Source organism: Argiope bruennichi, chromosome 8 (assembly GCF_947563725.1).
Source record: "Argiope bruennichi chromosome 8, qqArgBrue1.1, whole genome shotgun sequence".
Lineage (NCBI taxonomy): Eukaryota > Metazoa > Arthropoda > Arachnida > Araneae > Araneidae > Argiope > Argiope bruennichi.
Genome location: NC_079158.1, coordinates 82,086,416 through 82,108,525, shown reverse-complemented (window position 1 = coordinate 82,108,525; position 22,110 = coordinate 82,086,416). Strand labels below are relative to the sequence as shown.

Here is a 22,110-nt window from a genome sequence, read left to right as displayed (position 1 = left end):
AAAGATAAGTCGAGTTGAAAATTTCTTAATTTTTGATGTGAAGACATATAATTTTGACTATATGTTTACTTTCAAGTTTGTTAGTCGGAATTTTAAAAATTCAATTTTTATTCATTGAAATTACATAGACGAAAAATATACGCGAGCATCGATTAATATTGTTCGGTGAATCTTTTGAAAGTCCGCAATATTTTGTCAGTTTCCTTTCATGTAACATTCTTGATAACTGTATCACCTATCATTATTCTCACTCGGAATATTTTCTTTTCTTTTACTGATCAGATTCGATTATTCGGTTGTTATCTGGGAAACGTGACATGCAGGATAGAATTGCCTATATCCCAGTTCGCATCCCCTTTTCACATAATCTTAATTATTCTATTACTCAACAGACAATGAACAAGCAAAATATATATATTTTCATTTTATCTTTCTAAGGTAATCTTTGAAAGAAGTATTATTTTGAATTTGCCATTTAATTATGCTGTTTACAAGAGATTATACTGTACGCTTTTAATGTATTAATCTCATAGACAATGTTTGCTTTTTTTTATTTGCTACATTATTTATTTAATCTGGGTCATACATAAAAGAAGATGAACAATTGCAACTAAATTATACTAAATATCTTGAAAATAATGACCGTTTTAACTTTCCGTTTATATTCTAAGATATTTACAATAACTCAGAATATTACGGTATGAAATTTACAGTTCATTTATACAACACATTTTCAATGCTACTTATCATGTGAGAACATGATACTGTTTTGGTTATGAGGTTTTGAAGCTCGGAATCACGTAGGCAATGAATACTGAAGCTCGGAATCACGTAGGCAATGAATACTGAAGCTCGGAATCACGTAGGCAATGAAAAAAAAGCATAAATGACAATTTTCATCCTAATCTTTTAATCGTCTATACATTTTACCTGCTTTTACCAGTATTGCTTTATTATTAAGTATACTTTTTTTTGACAGCAAATGCTTTTTTAAAAGGAGATAGAGATAGAGATAGAGAGAGATAGAGATAGAGATAGAGATAGAGATAGAGATAGAGATAGAGATAGAGATAGAGATAGAGAGATAGAGAGAGAGATAGAGAGAGAGATAGAGAGAGAGATAGAGAGAGAGATAGAGAGAGAGATAGAGAGAGAGATAGAGAGAGAGATAGAGAGAGAGAGAGATAGAGAGAGAGAGAGAGAGATCTCGTGACTGTTTCAAACCGGTTAAAGACTTAAATTTATTAAGACAAATAAGGATTTAAAAATGTTCTAATGTTGTCACACAATAATGTTCTCACATGATAACTTGAACTTTGCAATCGTAGATTTCATTTCATTTTCTCTTTTCTTAAATATATATTTAAATTTTTATCCAGAAAATTATTTTTTTCGAAAGTGTTTACTAAGGACTTAATTCTTGAAGAGTATTCATTTTAATTTCCGTTATTGACGAGGAGATTCAAACAGAAAAACGATGATTCATAGAAAGTTAAGAATTCTTGTAAAATAAACAGATAATATTTTAACAATATTTAAAATATAACCCTATAGTTATGTTAACGATAAAGCTCAAAATGTTATTTTATTGAAAAGAATCACTCCTACTAATAAGAATGGATGTGTGTATGTTCTATGCAGGTTGCTGCTCTATAAATTATTTGACCCAGAACAACCAAACTTAGCAAATATATGTTTTAAAGAATGGGAAATTTCATATCTGAGCGATTGCTTGGAAATTTTAATAAGAAGTATTTTAATTAATTGAAATTAAACGATATCGTGTCTTTCTACGATAACTATCAAACATTTATAGCACGAAATAAATTTTTACATCTTCTTAAAATTCAGAAAAAAATTCGAGCATATCAATTTTTGCCATTTTTAAAAACAGTGTTGCTTTTTATTGTTATATAATTAGATATATAAAAATACAAAAGAATGTACGAAATGGAGAAGAGCTTCAGCTGCATGGCTATCAAATTTTGAAGTTAAAAATTCTTTAAAAATTTTAAAGATTATTAATTCTGGCGAACCAACTAACCTTAAATATATATAAAAAAACTGAATATGAATTATCTTTCTAATTTCAATCGTAAAGAAGTTATGAAGAAATGATATTTCCATTCCTATATTGTTTCCTTTTCCTTTAAATTGGACACCCATTTATGAATTGGGATGAGATTCTACCCCTCAGTATAGTACATTACTCGCCAAATCAAATCGAATCAAAATTACTCTAGCAATTGTGATCCAAGATAATGGGGATGGGTACAAATTATTCGAAAAGGTTCTCAAGTATTCACACTGAATTCTGATAAAATATTCTACGATGATTTAAGTTTGTCTAGTTGTGTTCTTACATTCTTAAAGCAAATACTAGAATTTTTGAGACATTCTGTCTTTATTCTAAAAAATTGAGAAAAATAATTAATGTACATTTTATATATCTGAAAAATCTAGACTTTTAAATGAAAAAGAATTTAAAATTTCAATTATATCCTAAACGCAATTATCTCTGAATAACATAGCAAAAATTCTTGATAGTAGTATTATACTTAGATAGTTAAATTAGAAATGAACTCTGAATTAGTAGATTATTTTTATTTTCATATTTTAAATGGTAAGAATATTAAAACCAGCACAATTAATTTTTTTGGACTAAAAAGTCAAATGAATCTGGAAAATTTACCTCTATAAAACCGACTACAGTAGAATAATAAAATCAAGCTAAAATAAAAAAAAAAAATAAAAACTTTTCCATTAGTTAAAAAAACTGTTGATTAAATTTCATACATCATTTCTTGACAATAGAACTCTATCATGATATTTCCATTTCAACTTAATGACAGCCTTACAAGCAGAAAAAAAAAAAAATAATTTTCAAGAAAAGTGTTGAAGCGGAATTAATTTCTGACAAGCTAATGTCAAACTGTCTCATTCTTACAGGGTAATGAGTAACGCTAGAAAAATAATAACAAGTGTAAAACAATTAACAATACAGCGCCATCTATCCAGAAAAAACACATTTAAAATTTTAGTTTTCAAGTAATGTGCATTTCTGATGTCACTATCGTTCTTTGTAATTATAAAGACTTCATAAAAAGGACAATACAAGCTTTATTTATTAGAACAAGATATTCAGCGATATCCCCAAGATGCTGTTTGTTGTTGTGAATGCCATACAATATTGTGAAGATGTAACAAAATTATAGGACATTTAATGCAATTAAAGTTGTTTCGATTTTTAGAATTTTTAAGCTGAAATTGTTTTTTAAAAAAATTCATGTGTCTAAATACTCATTACTCTTCTAAATTATTATTCAGTAATTTCTTTAAATACATTTTGTTTCAAGAGATTGCGAAAGTGAGAGAGAGAATGTACAAATAAAATTAATATTAGATTAATAATTTATAGTAGTATTGAGCTTCTCTGCCTTTTTTTTTTCTAAATTGGTAGAATACTTCAATTACACCGGTAAGAATTTAACATTTTAGATTTTTTAAGTTATCAAATTTTGAGAATATACGGGTTTCGTATAAATAATTTTTAATATAAATTTAAAAATTTACTTCAACTATTTTTATAATCTTATTCGAACAATTTGTCTTTAAAATATATAAGAGGGTAATTTTTTAAATGTATACCTAGTATTTTTTACAAGAAATAATTGAAACATACTTCAGTTCTTATTTATTAAGATAAAATATTTATTTCATAAAATTATTAAATGGCTATTTTTAAAAATGCAAAGTCAACAAGTCCAAAAAAGAAGTTTGCACATCAAAAGTGAATAAATGACATTTAAATTTTTAAAAATCTAAAAAATGAACTAATAGAAGTACTAAAAAATACTTCTTCTACTAAAGAAAAATTATTTCTTTAGCTTTTTTTTCTTTGTTGGAAATCACTTTTAAAACATGTACTATGAAATTGTGCTATTCTGAAAAAAAATTAAGATATTTTCGTAATATTTTAGAGAATTTAATTTTAGTGTTTTAAAATAACGAATTTATCAACATAGTTTGGATATTTAAATATTAAATATTAAAATTCCTTCAATAGCTTGACATTCCTATAAGTATATAATTTCATTTATGTTACTTGCATCGCATTACAAACTCAATTTTTATAATATAATAAAAATAAGTGTTGTTTAAGATTGATGATAAAAATAAGTGTATTTTTTATCATCTATCCTTAAAAAAAATTGTAGATTTAATATTCATGAATTTACAATTCGTGCGTTTCACTTTTATTTTTTACAGTGGCGAACCCACGCCATAAAAAGTAGAATAAAAATATTAAACATTTTAAAGCTACTTAAATTGCAATAAATAAATAAAAATGCATTTATTTCTTTTGTGTGGCGTCTAATAATTTATATTCCGAGCTAATCAACATGCCAGTATTTACTTTAATGATTAGCTCGTTTTATCATACTGTTATATTTATAATGTTTTTTGAATATGTGTCTATCCGATTGTCTCTTTTGAAATAGAATTTTTAAATTCAATTATTTAAGCATTCCTAAGTACCTAAATATTATCAATTTCGTCTCAATAATTCAAATAAATTGATAATTCATAAACCGGAATGCGTTCCAGCTTATAGAAGACAAATGATCATTTTACCTTTATATCTAACATTGTTTTTACGATTTTATCTTTAAAAAAATCCAATAATATTTAAAACAATTAATACCAAATATTTATCATTAATTGAAATAAAATAACGGTTTTCTAAAGCGAATAAAAGATGGAAAACATAACTTGAAGTTTATGAACTGAAGTAATGTCTGGTCTTGTTTTATTACTAAGCATTAATGAAACTGCATAACTATGTAACGACAATTAAGAGCACAATTTTGATTATTTTCTATAGTTTACTTAATTTTGAATCTGTTTGGAAAAGTCAAAAATTATATAATAAGAAGTTTATAAATAATTTCAATTCGAGCACATCAGTATGATTCTATATCGTGAAAGGTTTTTATGGAAAATGTAATTTTTAAATAATGCATTAAAAAGAAATATAGATTTTACAGCATTTTCATTTGACGACATGCTTTATTCTTTAAAATCATCTGTCTCGACTAATAATAAAGATGAATACATGAGAGCCATAAGTTAAATGGTTTTCCAACACTGAATTAATATGTTCTAAATTAATTTAATCTGAATTAAGCTTTTCTAATAAAGAACTTCATGATACAAAATCAATACCTAAATTTTTATTTTTCTGGCTACCGAATATCTCTTGTAATAAGTTTCTTAATCAGAAAAATGAAATAGTATTAAAGAGAACAATAATAGAATTTTAGTCACTAAAAAAAAAAAAAAAATTATATCTTATAAACATGCAGCTCTACATCAGTAACTGATTTCCAATGCTTTTTTAAAAAATATTTCTATCAATTAAAAATATTAAAAACTTGAAAGATTCCTGATAGTCACTTAAATTTCAAAATTATAAAAATGACGGATTACATTTGAAAACGTTTGAACGTTGAAACATTACATTTGAAACGTTGAAAATTGTTCATAATAATATCTTTTCATTCAATGCATATATTAATTCATAACAAATTTCAGATTTTTTAAAATTTATAATTAAATACTTTTTGATTATATTTAAAAATACGAAATAACACATTTCTGCATTTGTATTGAGCAAATGCAGAAATGAATTTAAAATACTACTAATTTATCACAGGATCAAAAGAAGCAGAGCATATAAATAATGATTATAATAAAAAAAAATCTAGCAATTTCAATTGAAGGAAAGGTTTCTATTTAATATTTTTATATAAAAACAGATGTAATCATTTTTTTGGATTATCTAAACTTGATTAAAACTTTTACTACTAGATGGCAGCCCATGCAATAAAAAAATTCAACTAAGTCATAAAAATTTTAAACATAACCTACAACTGTCTTTTAAACTAAAAATGCATAAAATTTTTTTTTTTTTGTATTAGCTTTTAAAGGAAAAAAAATCCTCTATCTTTCTTTAAAAAAAAAAAAAAAATTGAAAAATTAAGTTTAGTTACAATTACTACCACTGGAGGCCAGCACGTACCTTAGTGATTACAGCAGCACCTTGCTACACTAAACTATTTACGGTACAGAGTAAACGAACAATAATTACAAATGCTTTGGAATGAATAAGTTGAAATCATCGCATCATTCGATTTCCTTCGCTGATACTTTTCTAAGAACCCTTCGCTTTCAGATGCATAATTAATTATGCGCAAATATTAATTGGCCGCAGATAAATATTTTAAAAGAATCGTATGATTATTTTTGTTCCAGAAGAAAATGAAAACTTTCAAAATCGCTTGTAAACACAATTTTCGTTTCCTGCTAACACGAGATGTGTCACACTTTTGTAATAATATTCTCATAGTATCGTTTTACCTAGAGAAGTTTGGACAACTTTTAGAGATGATATCATTTGCTAAGAAGCTTGAGTTCAGTATCAAACATTGCGAAAATCTGAAATTCATTATACAACGAGGAAAATCCAAGTCCATTCTTGAAAGATTTCAATTTTCTTCATAGTTAAAAAAATTTAAAGATTAATCAATCATTTTTGAAAAGAATTTATATTTCTTGTAGAGGCTGAATAACAATCTTATTCGCAATTATTAATCACTTTCAAAATATTTCTTTCTCCGACTGCTCCGTGGCATTGATTGCCTCTTTCCTAAATTTTATGCCAAAAATATTGTTTTCTCCCATAAACAGTTATATTATTTAACAAAATCTAGAACAAGATTTTTAAATAACCTTGAAAAAAATTGGTATTTTTTACTGAAAAAACATTTAAAATAAAAGAAAACTCCAATTTAGTTTTTGAAAATCATTTCGATGTAGCTTTTTTTATTCTCATTAAAAAAACGATATTCGTTTATCCATAAAATAGTCATCAATATAGATATCGATCTTTCATTTAAGGAGTATTCTGTTGGACACTGATTGGACACTTTTAAAGTGAAAGCTTATTTCATCCTCTCCGATTGTAGGATATAAATGATTTTTGATCAAAGCTTTATATTTTTATGAAATTCATAGAAATTTTTACAAAAAATTCTTTTGCTACTTCTTACTAATTATAATAAATATTTTAATTTTATTGTGGAATTAAAATATTGCATTATTTTAAGTATATTTTTTCTTTCCATCTCCAACCTAATATTTGTAAGTAGAAATATTAGATTGGAGAGATTCTCCATCTCTAATATTTGTAAATTAGGATGGTATTCATACATTCTAACTTACAAATATTGAAATATATCGAATATACATTTTCATTATCATTATTATTTCAATCAACTAAATTTAATATACAAATAAAATTCATAGATCGCTTTACAAGCAAATTTACTTGCATCATTTTTGAAAATTTTAGGGAAAGAATTGGTTAAACATTCTGCGAAAAATTCCTTTAGATTTTTTTTAATTAAACAAAGCTGCATGCGCATATCAGATATGAAGAAGAATCAGAATTATTTGTTATTCATTGAGAAAAATTTCTTCTGTAAAAAATTTCAAGTTTGTCATAATAGTATTACTTGTCAAGCAACAATACAGCGAGTGGATTCAAATACGCATAATAAATGCCGAGTTTTCCAATTTCATTATTAATTGTTTCTAATATCTATTAGAAAAAGACGTTCTACGATATCTTCTAGGTGTTAATCGATTATTTGTATAGCGGACAATATCGCGAGGATATCGTAACAATGTTGGACATTTTGTTATCAGGGATATTATTTATGTGCATTATTTCTCAAGTAAATTTATAAACATATCTGAATTAAGCGTGATTAATAGAAATTTGTATGGTGGGAGGGGAGAAAAGAAACTGCAAGAAAGTTTCCTATTGTTTATTATATATAATATTTCATTAAAGACTTAAGTGCAATATTTTTTTCTTTAATCAAAGCTTTATATTAAAACAAAATTTACGATTTATTATTAAGTAAAGGTTCATAAAATTATTAAAATAATTCCTGCAATTCTGACTTTCTTTCGACTGGAACGTTTTTTTTTTTTTTTTTTTTTTTTTGCTTTCTTTCTCCCCTATCAATGAAATTATAAACAAATATTTTAATATTTGAATATATTTAACTTTTAAATATATTCAGAATAGAAATACCGGCGTATTGCCACATTGTAAGGAATGCAAACCTGATTGTGTGAAATTTATGTTCCATTATTCCAGCATAGATCAAAATGCATTTCGCACGATAACAATGATTTCTAAAGGAGAAAGTAACAACGGAAAATTACAAAAAATATCAAGGTCATATGGATAATAAGTCATAGTACTTCAAGGACACGATAGCAAAATGCACGCGAACATCTATTAGTTACAAAACGCCACAACTCCACAAATTATAAAACGAAATAGAACAGCGATCGTTTGGCATTTATTATTCACACCCTAATAATAGAAATCATATTCAACTAAAAAAGAATAAAACCCAACAAGTTCATACATTTATAAATAAGTTTAACATTTGTGTAAGACATTTCATAAGCAAAAACAAAATAAGAAATTAATCGTATTTTTTGCCGTTTTCTTGTGCTAAAATCTATTAAGAAATAGTTGTTTGACAGCGGCAAACGCAAAATAATTAATGCAAAATAACGATCCGAAGTTATAAATAATATTCTTTCAATTTATTAAAAGATTCTTAATTATTGTTCCATTAAAAAGATGCTATTTAAAGTCCACCAAACATATAATCTATGTATAGTGATCTTAAAAGTAATTCTGCATGGTGGTTGATGAAGAAAACACCCAAGATGGTACTCGTTTCTCCCAACTTCAACCAATGGCAAAAAATTTTTTTCTATTGATTTAACATACATTTTTCTATTTGCATAGCTGATCTTCAGAGATGTCGAGTCTAAAAACCAATAAGTACAGATTCGGCTTCTAAAGTAAACATTTGGAAAGAATTCCGTTTACCATGTCATTATTATATATTTACTGACCCCCCCCCCCCTAAAAAATGATGAAATAGTTTCGAAAAAATTCAAACAATACTTAAATATCCAATTCCTGCTTTGATTATAATTTTTACCACTATTACTATGCTTAGAGCCATCCAATCTAGCACTGATATCCTTTGGAAGATATGTACTTAGTACAAATTCTTTAAAAATTCTAACTAGAAATTTGATAAAAATTAAGGAAATTTTTGGCGTTTTTCTACAGAGATTCCGAAATCGGCACAAAAGCGATTTTTCACCAGCTGAAATTCCAAAAAATATTTTCGAGTGATGCCATGCAAAGATTTGATTCTCATAAAGATTTAAAAATTAGATGCGATTCTTTTCAGCATATGCTGCAAGATTTTCCTTGCGTACGATGAAAATTATTTGAGTTGCATTGCAAACATATTGCTCGAATTGCTGATCAAAATATGAAGATTTGGCTTATTTTCCGATAACTAGTTTATTTAATTTAAAGTACCATTTTAATTCGACTTACTATTGTACTTCGTAATTAGATGACACATCCTGTTGGGATATTATTTTAATTCCTATAACCAATATCCGAAATATCCTTGATATCCTTTTACCGATTGTCGCATTTTATACTACGTTTATTTAACAGAATCGAAACTCAGTAATTCGATGCACGTGTTAGATGCGTCATTGCATGTGAAAGATTTAATAATTTATTTTTAAATTTCGAAGTAATTGCCTTTTTAATAGTTTACTTCAGAAATAAGGTACGATGGAACATTTTCAACGTTCATCCATTTCGAAACACTTTTTTCCTACAATATTAGTTATATAAAATGCGTTGTCATTAAGCACGAAATTTCGATTTGCACTGAATTCCCTACTGAATCATAATTTTTAAAATATTCATTGTGGATATTAAACAAGTTGAGAAATATTTATAATAGACGAAATCTCAACACTCCGACTTTCGATCCTTTTAAAATTTTTGGACATGCTTCAAATCAAATAGACTTTATCAGCAAAGGCTATTGTACGATATCTCCAAGATGTTATTCCATATTCTGAATGCTGATCAATTTTTTCAAAGATATCGAAACGAAGTTATTGGGCTTTTTGTACTAATAAGGGAAAGTTAACGGTTTAGTTGCGATTTTAAAAGGGAAGAGACTTGTTCAAATTTTTAAGTGAAATGACAATAAGGAAGTACATAACATGAACATGATTATGTAATCTCCAAAATACTAGTTGGTTTATCAAAATTTGAATTTAAAAAATTTCTTGGGACGTTACGATTCTATAAATTTTCATTTACGTTGTTTTAACAATGAGACTGCTTTCTAAGTTGGATCTCCGCCATGCGGCCTTGATTACAAGAAATATTAATTTCACTTGGTTTTCGATACAAAAAGGAAAGACATAATCCCAGAAGGTTCTTATTTGTTTATTTTAATTGTAATGTTTATTTTAAATTTTAATTGAATTTCTTATTGGGGAATGAATACTATAATTCATTAGAACTCCTAGGAATCTATTTTATTACCCAATGAATCTTATTGATTTAAACAAATTTTCGAGATTAGAAAACATTTCAAATATTCACTTCTACTGTATCAATGTTTTTATTGGCTCGTATCGTAATCAATATCCAATATTCTGATATTTTATAAGTTACGTACTATGTTTCCAACAGAAAAATTTCCAAACTTTTTCGACACGAGGAATTTCGTGGAAATAAGGAGCCTTCCTCCCTTTCAAAATATTTGAAAGACGTCCATTACCCATATCCGTCTTATACAATAATGCTACATTTACTTTCAGCATATATGATGCAATAGAACAGAAAAGATCCCCCCACCGTACCTTGATATCTTACATTAGCAGCACACAGATCGTTAAACTACTTGGGTGCGATACTACAGTTATTATCCTATAAGAAAAATTAAATCTGTTTTTGCATCTGTACTTCCACGAAGGAAAAAGCTGAATAGTGAAAAATATTGCGTCTACCTTGTAAGTGCTAGTATAAATAAGGAACATTAAAAAATTAAAATACAACTAAGTTGCAAAATACAAGGAGATTTATTTACATGTTTGTTATACAGAGCTTAAAGTATGGTTCACAAGTTCATAATATCTTAAATAACAGACGATTGAAGCCTTACATTTCTATAAAAAATGGCAAAATGCATTTTGACAGTTTTACTTAAGAGTAACGTTCAAGAATTTCATAAAATAAATCAATCGCCTAAAACTGTTGGGAATTATTTAGTATTTGACAGATAATTTAATATTAAGTCATTCCTATAATTTAATGGCTCAGGCGTTTAAAAAGAAATGACTTAAGAAAACAAATTTTTAACAATTCAATAAAACACTTTTCTAGGAAAGCCTTTCTACAAATTCTAAACTTTAAGAAAAGCAACTAAGAAAAAATAAATTCAGTGTCATACTGGAAATGTAACAAAAACGAGAAATATCTTACATTTACACTATTAATAATTTGCTGTATCCATTTTCTGCATGAAATAAAATATCGACAACTTAATCATTAAAAAGGTTATTCGTATGCAATTTTTCCCGAAATTTTACTAGTGTAAATACATCACGTTTCTTTCCGATGCATACAGATCACCATGGTGATCAGGCATGGCGATCATATGCATTTGTTTTGCATTTCAAAAGGACTCCTGCTTGGCTGGGCGCCTCAGCCAACATTCATCCTTTACTGGAAATTAAGTTCAGAAAAGACTTTTTCCATTTTACGGCGTTAATTTCTTAAAACTAGAAATATTACTGAAAATTTATGACAAATTAAAGTATTTTGAGATAAAAAGTTTTTAAATGCAAGGGGTTTATCAAGGGATACAGCAAATATGGAAAGTTATTTATGCTGACTATCAGTAAAATGACTGAAAATTTTGAAATTAGAATTAATAAAATCACTTAAAATTATTTGAGGGAATAAATAAAATCGTATTAAACTGCAGATAAAAGCAGAACATAGTTAAAATTATTCTATTCTTTTGAGCTCAATTTTATCCAATTTTTAGAATTAACCACCATTTACTAAAATACCCATTATGATAGCTATTCAAGAGCAAAATTCACTTATTTTAAAAGAAACGTTAAATTTTAGAGAGAAGCTATTTAATGCATTTATATCACAAAAATGCAGGATATTTACAAGATTAAACATCATTAAAAATTTTAAAATGTAAATTTTTGATTAAAGCTTCGCAAACACCTTAATTTCATATAATTTCACTAATTGATAATCAAAATTACTTTCATTTTTTACAACAAATATTTGAAAAATAAATACATCAGTTTCATGCTTTTCTTAACAGCGAGTACATCTTTATACATAAAAACATCGTTTCCTGAACACTCATGAAACAAACAAGAATTAAACTTCATTTTATATATCTGAATTATAATCTAAATCTATATTGCAAATTTATCTTTCCAGAACTGGACTAGTAGAAACAATTCAGTCCAAAGCTGAGATTTTTAAGGCATAAAATGGGAAATCAAGGACCTTTCACTTACAATCTTAGTAATTAAAAGTGAAATTAGAACAAAATGGAACTATTATTTGACAGAAATGCACACCAATCATGAAATGCAGATATGAAGATTAATAAAGTAATGCAAAGCTTAGTTACCATTTTGTATTGATTGAATATTTAAGCCAATGATAAATTTTATATAAAATAGATTAAACTAAACAGATAAACGGATAATTGCAATCAATTACTTAAAATAACTGACAAATCACTTTCAGGATAAATACATTTCTTTTTATACTTTTCTCCTTATATTTTATAAGGAAATAAAAATATGGCAGATACAAGAACAAGTTCATGTTTTTTGCGTCTGTTAGAATTGGCAATTCTTGCTATCAGTTGGTTATTGGCAATCTGTTATAATTGCAATTTGATAAATTAGCTACTAGTAAGAAATTTAATATAATCATTCGTCATACTTTATAAAAACTGTGACTAAAGGTTAAATTGCTAATTTATTTTACTTAAAGTAGCGATGTCACTAAAAAGTATTCTTGGGAATTTCAGTTGAAGGTATAGACGAAAACTGGTAATTATCAGAATTTAAGATTGCCATTGAAGCCGTTTCAGTCGGATTTGAAAAATAATTTGTTAAATATTTAAATAGTATTTTGTTTCACTGAAAGTAAATTATATTTTTAACAAAAAAATATTTTAGGGTTTTTTAAATAGCATATTGATTTGGACGTACCAAACGCACCGTCAATACACGACAGGCAAAATATCCATTAGCTCACAAAACAAGCAATGTTACATTTCAATAAAAATTTTGTAATACTCTAAAAGTAAGGAATTTTACATTGAAAATATCAAATCTTTGAAAATACATACTACAAAACATTCTAAGTATATTTCAATGTGGAACTACAGTAAAAATGTTAACTTATTGACATAAGACATTTATACGGTATATAGAGAGATTTCTAACTATCGATTAATACTTAAACTAACAGCTTTATAACATATGATGCATATTCATTGATGTTAAAATTTCAGTCAACTTTTGATGGACGATTTTCATTAGTAATGTAAATGTCAGAAATTCACTCACCCTTCCAACAGCGGATTTTGCACTTCGGAAACCGAATATACATCAATAGAGCATCGTCATGATACGATAGGAAGAACTGCCATTGACGCAGACAATGTTTCAAAAGTCGATAAAATGACCACGATGAGAGTCGAAGTGGAAAGCAGTGTAATAAGCACTTGGGGAGTTGGTCACAACTGCATTGCGGAATACACGAGTCACCTCTTGGATTTTTTTTTTTTTATTCCACGTTGTCATAAGGGATTTTGGAAATCCAGTATCAAATGAAGAACTTGAACTCTGAACGTAAAAGTAGATGCACAATATCGGAATACGCTTTTCTCCAGCTGTATAACGGTGGCAATAATGAGTTCTTCGAGGAAAAAGAGTACTTTAGATTTCCTTGTGGGATGTAATTTGAGCATTCAGTGACGGCGTAGAAATTGTTGCATGATTGTTCGTGGCAGAGGGAACGTTCTTCTCGAAATCTTTTCCGTCGGAGGTGATATGGTTCTATATGATAATACGTGGTTCCAAGAAGTTCCATGATTAAACCTTCCAAGAAATGCTGGGCGATTTTGAAATCATTTCAGACTGCTTCGAATAAATTGGCCTCCTTCTAAACATTACATCTCCATTGAGCAATTAGAATCTGAAAGCAATTAGAAATAACTGAATTAATGATTTAAACACTGTAAACAGAAGATGAAAATATGATTATTGGTAATGCTGTTAAATTAACACTTTCATAAGCAAAAATAGCTTTTGCGCTTTAAGGGTGATGGAAATTAATGTAAAAATTTAGTATTCAATAAGGTCAAATCAGTAGGTAAATTAAGTTCAACGACTTTCGAAACTGAATTTCTTCATAATGAAATTCCTAAAATTTAGAATTAAATAATATTTCTAAATATGTTGATATCTCAACAAGTTCTCCCCAGAAACTTTTGTTGAAACATTAGTTTAGTTCTGAAAACGAATTTGAAGTTATTAAATGCGATAGATTTTTAAAAATTTTGAAGTGTGAAATGGCAATACAATTTTATTTACAAATGCATTTGTTATATTCTTTTCATTTCATACTGCTATCGAAATTTAGCAACTTATCAAGGTCTAATACTAGCAATTCAATTAATCTCAGAAGGCCATATGAACCGACCCAGGAGGCCTTGGAATGAAGATAGCACTCACCCCATCACATAATTCCCTCATATAATACATCAGAATGGACCGAGAGAACAGTTTCATCTTCGCAGAAATCTGCCATAATATCAGGAACTGAAAATGAATTAGAATATTTTTTAACGTAATGTTCAACTTCAAAAAGTTACTGGAATATAATCATTTCTACTTCATTTTAAAAATGAGACAACTTACCTGGCAAAGTTTCATGAAATTTGAACCATCACTAGTCTGTTGGATTACATTATATCAGGATTTTAATATAATCTTGAGTGAATGGAAAAGCACTCTATTTTGCACACCATTTCCAATGTTCACAATAATATCAGAAGTCAACTTTAACGGTTGAAGATAAAAGTCCATAATTAACCTCGGATATTCAAGTAGATGAAGTTTCCATAAAAGGTAAAATTAACTTTGAAAACTATACCAAATGCTACTATTATTACAATAGCCATTGTAATTTGAGTTTGAAGATTCGAGATTTTAATGTAGATTGTTATGCAATTTGATCAGCAAAATCTTGTTCCCGCAATTTTGAATACTCTCTTAAGATTTTTTATTAAAACGATTGCTTTCATTTATTCCCAAATCTAATTCAAGACAAATTTCCTAGATTCTCATTTCATCCTCAACATCTTGATTACTTCAAAAGATTTCACTTCAAAAATATAATACAGGATTTTACTGTCCATAGGAGTTAAATATTTAGCATGCAACTTGAAGTAAAGTTTAATTTTGAAGATGCAGTCTTTCTACGGATTAACATTTTACTTTTCATTACTCTTCTGTATGAATTGTTCGATTCCCGAATTTTGCTTTCTATCCGTTTAGAAAATAAGACAACGATTTTGGGAATAACTCCTATGAGGTTCTTGCAGTTAAAATTACAATCACAAAACTGAAAGTGGTGAAGATATGTTACGTCTGAAGAAAGTGGGAATTACTCAGTGAATAATCATCTAAAAGACTAAATCTGAAAGATTAATAATTGAATACATCTTTCATTGTAGAATCAATATACGGATGTGACAGTTAATGCAATGCATGGAACATACACATTTATATGTGAACAAGTCTTTCAATGCTAATCTCTTACATGCGAATGTAAGGTCATGATTGAGGAAGATATTACTTTTCAAAAGATTTTCCCATCAGCATCAAAAGAGTAGGTTCAGAAAAGGCAGAATATTTCGTAAAAATTACAGCTCAAGTAATTTATCTTCCAATTCCACAACAAATCAAACATGAACATACAATTAGAATTTTTTCAAAATTCATAACTTCTTCGACCTTCTTGCTCCGTCTTCGACGATGGCTCCGAGACGAATTTGTGGATGACCACTCCTCAATGTCATTGGAACATCAAGCACGACTTCATTTTGGAATCACGATACTCGGAATCGATTCTACGGAACTTAAGATACAACTTTTCCCGTCATTAAAATTAATCTAGAATAACCACGATTATAATCATTCTCAAGTCCTTTCTACATATTTGATATACTTTTACAGGTGAAAACCATGCTAATTTTCGAATGTGACGAATAATAAAATTCAATAGAAAAGTTTTAAAATGGATAAAAATCTGCTTAAATCTTATTCCTCACTACAAAATTTCAAAAATTTAAGGAGTCTAATTTGAAAACTGCTGTTAAATGATTTTATTGTACGTTTCTTATAGCTGTACTTATTGCTAACAATTTTAAAATTATTAGTGCACTAATGCTTTCATCCCTTTACAAAAGTTCTGATGTTTTTGCAGTTGGACATGCTTTTTACTTCTGCTTTTTATAGATCATTTTACACTTAAAAGAAAAACTAATTTAAATCTTTATATCCAATCCGAAATTTGTATTCGGTGAACATAGCAATCGCTTAAGCTAAATTAAGTTTAATATATATCTACATTAATCCTAAACTGAGAATAAATTATCCACTCCATTTTTTCAATAAAGCTATTAAGTAAGCAATTTCATAAATAATTCTTTAATGATTAAAATTAGGACTATTTTTGACTGAATATTAAACGGTATGTAGAACTTAGGAGGGCAGTGGATGCAATAATTATGACGCTAGGGAAATTTAAATATAACAATCATGACTGAAAGACGAAGCCAATTTCAAACTAATTTCCACATTCTAAATTGTAGAACAGATAATGAAAGAGCTCTAATTACTGCTAGATTCTTCAAAACAGTAAACATTAACAATATTTCATAAAAATTCTCAACAAGCAGAAATTTCAGGGCATAACAGAAATAAGGGCAAAAGGATTTAAAAACTCATTTCGAGACATTGTTGGAGAATTAACATTTAAAGTCAAATATGCAATTCGTTCATTTTTAAATTTTTTAACATCGCTATTGGTTCTGGATTGGAAATTTAGTAATTAGCAAAGAAATAATTCGAATTTTCCTAGTAGGTTAGAAAAGTTAAATTCGATACGTCCTGCAAAGCTAGACGAGACTTGACACAAAGACAAATTTCTGACAATTTTGATAAGTAATTAAGAACTTGAATTTTAAAAGCTGGTAAAAATACGGAAAATTTTAAGAACGTGCCATTTTTGATAATTTATATACATTATACTGTAAATTTGGAATATATTCAGATTTCTACAAAAATGACAATAATTTTTCCAATTTATATCATTTAGCCTTTCATTCGTAGTGATGGAATAGAGTATATCGATCCTAGTTGAAAATCTTCAAATATTAATTCCATTTTCTTTTTGAACGTTTCTTTTCGTGCGTGATAAACAGGTTGTGCATAGGAATAGGAAAAGAGTTATTCTTTATGCTCTGTAAATTTGAGAGGAAAGTCAATTTTTTTTAAAGACAATTCCTTAACATCTGTAAATTAAATCCTTAGATATTCGTTAATACAGTTTTTAATATATTCATTGTAATTTTGGCCTAAACCAACTATAATTTACTACATTTAAAGTTAAATATTTACTGCATCAGATAGTAAAGTTTACATTGTATTTTCTTTACATCATTTTCATTACCCTACAATTACTTAGATAAGATATTTATGAACTGAAAATCGAATTCCGAAACAATATGAATTTCCTGAAAGACTGATTCTGAAAGAAAATCATATGAAGTAATAAGAACAGAGTTATTCTACATTTTATATTAAGATTTTACATCTAGACTTTTGAATCGAAGAATTTCTAAACGAGATTTCTTTGATATGCAGTCTTTCGCAATTATAAGTCAAAGGATTTCTATATCTTAAAGTATTTCATAAAAGAAACAGGGTATCAATTAGGAAACGAATGGAGACGTCTTTAAGAGAATAAAAGTAGACCCTACAGTGAGATGCTTTACCTGCATAAATCTCGCGAGATCTTATTCCACTAAAACGATTACACTCTGAAATTATACGAGGTACAAAAACAAAACGGTACAAGTAATATTGCTTAGAGAATAGTTTCGCTCGTGATAAAATTTCTTTCCTTTAGTACCATTTGATTTTTACTCAGCAAGATTATCAGTTGTTTCACTATAACACAAATGCCACACTCCACACACATTCCGTCCAAACTCCAATGCCACACTCCACACACATTCCGTCCAAACTCCAATGCCACACTCCACACACATTCCGTCCAAACTCCAATGCCACACTCCACACACATTCCGTCCAAACTCCAATGCCACACTCCACACACATTCCGTCCAAACTCCAATGCCACACTCCACACACATTCCGTCCAAACTCCAATGCCACACTCCACACACATTCCGTCCAAACTCCAATGCCACACTCCACACACATTCCGTCCAAACTCCAATGCCACACTCCACACACATTCCGTCCAAACTCCAATGCCTAACCATTAATACGAAAAACACTAAAATTCGCACACGTCCACTCATTACCCATTCCAGCAAACCGACAGCCCGCACACGTCCACTCATTACCCATTCCGCCAAACCGACAGCCCGCACACGTCCACTCATTACCCATTCCGCCAAACCGACAGCCCGCACACGTCCACTCATTACCCATTCCGCCAAACCGACAGCCCGCACACGTCCACTCATTACCCATTCCGCCAAACCGACAGCCCGCACACGTCCACTCATTACCCATTCCGCCAAACCGACAGCCCGCACACGTCCACTCATTACCCATTCCGCCAAACCGACAGCCCGCACACGTCCACTCATTACCCATTCCGCCAAACCGACAGCCCGCACACGTCCACTCATTACCCATTCCGCCAAACCGACAGCCCGTACACCTCCACTCATTACCGATTCCGGTAAACCTATTAATTACAATATACTGCCAAGACTCAATTTTCCAACTGTACACTGGATAATTTCTTAGCACCATATTTTCAATAGTAAAACAATTCACTCCATGAATTGCCAACTAATCTAGCAGCAGTTTATCAGATTCACATTGCTACAAACTAAAATTAGTTTATATTGCCTATAGTAGTGCTATTTTCCCCCCTCAACCCATCCTTCATCTTTGACCCATATATAGCAATCAAGTTTGGGTTCAAGTTGGACAGTGCCAAAAGTGTTAATTAAGTATGGTACATTATACGGCGTAGACCAATATCCTAATAAGAATCAAAGTAAACAGAGATCCTTATTTTGAATATTGCAACCTTCTGTATCAACTTTCCATATTTTCGTGCAAAATGTTTGCTATAAATTTTGTAGTTCGATTTGAACAGTTAAAAAATTCTTTAACGCGAAGCGTATTAAATTTTCAAAAACCGCTAATAACTCGTTTTATTTCAATACATATTTTGCTTTGAAATTTTATTAGATACTTATAACATCAAAAATCGTATCGCAGCCTTATGGCCAAAGGAGATTTTGTATTAAGTATTTAGTTTTCATAACAAATGGTTGGAAAAAGTTAAGATCACCTCTGTCACTTTGAGTTCTAAAATAAATATAGCAAATCGCTGTCTGAACACCCAAGATGCACATATGACATTAAGATTGAAAATGATAGAATGAATATATCGCTGAGTTTGTTTCATAGATCTTAATGCAGGATTTAATTAAAATTTGGGATAAAGGCGAATTTTAAAGAGATTATGCTAAACTTCCGTCAATGTGCAACATTTATCATTGATTAAATGAAACGTCGAGATCTTAATCCAATTCACTTTGGAAAATTTTCCACTTGGAACAATTTAGTATATCTTGGAGATCAATGCAAATGAATTGAGTTTGATTTTTATGGCACAAAAGCCATCTTTGGCAAAGCTACGCCACATTCGTGAAATTAAAATATTTGTATCAATTTGTAATAAAACCAATGTCTATAAAATACAAAATGTTCAAAAGCGTAAAAATGTGAATCTATGCAAATGAAAGGGCTAGCTGATAGAAACGAGATAAATTATATCTATTTTTATAGAAATGTGATTCAACTTGCAACTTTTGACACTTCGAAGTTAATCAGTTTTAATCATCAACGGCGTAGTTCTTAAAATTTCCGAAATATTTACCAAACCCCCAAACTTAAAACTTTTTTCTGCAGGATTCTGTAAAGGAATCAATCTACCAGCGATGTAACGGGAAAATGGGCGATACGGTTAAGAAAGGATTTCTTGATATAGCAAGATATTCCAGCGAAGAATTTGGGTTCTCTTTCTTAAGTCGGGTGATAGAAGAACAAGTAAATTATATTTATACTAAGATGATATCTACAAACATTTACTATTATTTACGGGAAACTGGTATAGTTCTGGTATCTAAGAAATTATAGATTGATTTTTAAAGGAAATGCAGTAACAGAAAAGAAATTTCTTAGAAGCTCACTATTCTTTTAAACCTTTATTTCCACTTTAAGAACAAAAATTAACCTCTTCAGGTCGGGTTAGACTGCACAATTATTCCTATAATATCTACCGTTTCTGCATACCATACAAGATATAGTTTGACACAGCTCAACTTAATTATTGAAAAGATTAGTTTTAGATTTGATATTTAACTGCAGTTCAATGGAAAACAGACGCAAGTAGGTAAACCTGTCAAGAATAAATTGAAGCGCATCCATTTAATTTTTTCTATTGTGTTTATCATACCCGCTTAATACTCTTATATGTAAATGAAGCATTAACAATACATTTATTTAAATTCTATTACTTTTAAATTGGTATAGTTATATGATTTAACAAAAGCAAAGATAAAAAGCCAATTTTTTGCTGCTGCACGAACATCAGCTGTTGTATTCGGGATGAAACCATTTTTGGTTAAAATAAAACGATTAAACATAACGAACATCATTTTTAAAGGACATATTTAGTATTAACTTTATCAGTTTAAAAAATGATTTGCGATGATTACAAAAACAATTAAAAAGTATATTAACTTATCTGCAGTTTTCAAATCATTTTACCAAAATCTTAGAATAAATTTTGAATAAACTACAGCTTCAATCAATGGAGTTAACTTCTTCGATAGATATTTTTTAATCTAATACTGTTATCAAAATTCCTTTCCCCAAGTTAATCTTTCTTTCATTTTCCAAAAACTTGAAATCATTGGCGGTTTCCAAATTCATTGGGGTTTTATGATAGTCCAATTTAGAATGAAAATACCAATGTTTCGAAAAGCCGGCTCCGAGTATCGGAATTTCCAAAATGTCGCAGTTTACCTGATGTATCCATATGATTGAGTACTGACAGGATACTGAGAATGTCCTCGACATTGCTAATAAATGGTTAATGTAACAAGATCTGGCGAAGATGTAGATGTTTCACTTCATATAGTAAGATTTCAAATATGGAACCTGAAAAGGAAAAAATCTGATTGTTACTCCAAAGAAAACAAGCTTATTTTGAATATTCAGTTTCTTTTTAAATAAGTTATGAAATTCTACAAAACACTAATATAGCAAAGGATAATTAATTGTTGGTCGCTGCTAATTAATAGCCATAAAATGTATAGTAGTTATTTGAATTTAAGATATGTAGAAATTTAGAATTTATCATTTTTTCTGCTTAGAAGTTAGACGATGCATATACTATTTAATAAATCTACAAGACATTTTATGCTTATACGAATATCATTTTTGCAAAAATTCGCAATTGATAGATTTTTACAATTTCCAAGGCGTAATTTAGAGAATTTTTATTTATTGCTGCTGAGCTTTTTGCAGCTTTATCAACTTTCTCATGAAAAACATTCCATTTCCTTATTAAATAAAGAAAATTCTATATTCAGCACTAAAAGAGGGCCTGATGGAGAAACATTCTCAAGTGCTTCGATAGCATTTTGTAAACTTGTATATAACATTTCATAATTTAACCAAAGTTCTTTTAATCAAAGCCTGGCGTTAACTTCAGACATACCC

The 22,110-nt window shown here is 28.8% G+C and overlaps 1 protein-coding gene and 1 long non-coding RNA gene across 2 annotated transcripts in view; both read right to left on the bottom strand.

Annotated features, from left to right (window-relative positions):
* The window catches only part of LOC129981530 (uncharacterized), a 227,116-nt gene extending 213,322 nt beyond the window's left edge, over positions 1-13,794 (bottom strand). The window contains exon 1 of the mRNA XM_056092394.1: positions 13,606-13,794. The gene's annotated coding sequence lies outside the window, so the exon portion shown is untranslated. The remainder of the gene's footprint in view (positions 1-13,605) is intronic.
* A 94-nt stretch (positions 13,795-13,888) lies between these two features.
* On the bottom strand, positions 13,889-15,709 carry LOC129981529 (uncharacterized). The gene is made up of 3 exons (XR_008785319.1): positions 14,962-15,709; positions 14,776-14,862; positions 13,889-14,236 (listed from the first exon to the last, which is right to left on the bottom strand). It is a non-coding gene; the product is annotated as an uncharacterized LOC129981529 (long non-coding RNA).
* Between the last annotated feature and the right edge of the window lie 6,401 nt (positions 15,710-22,110).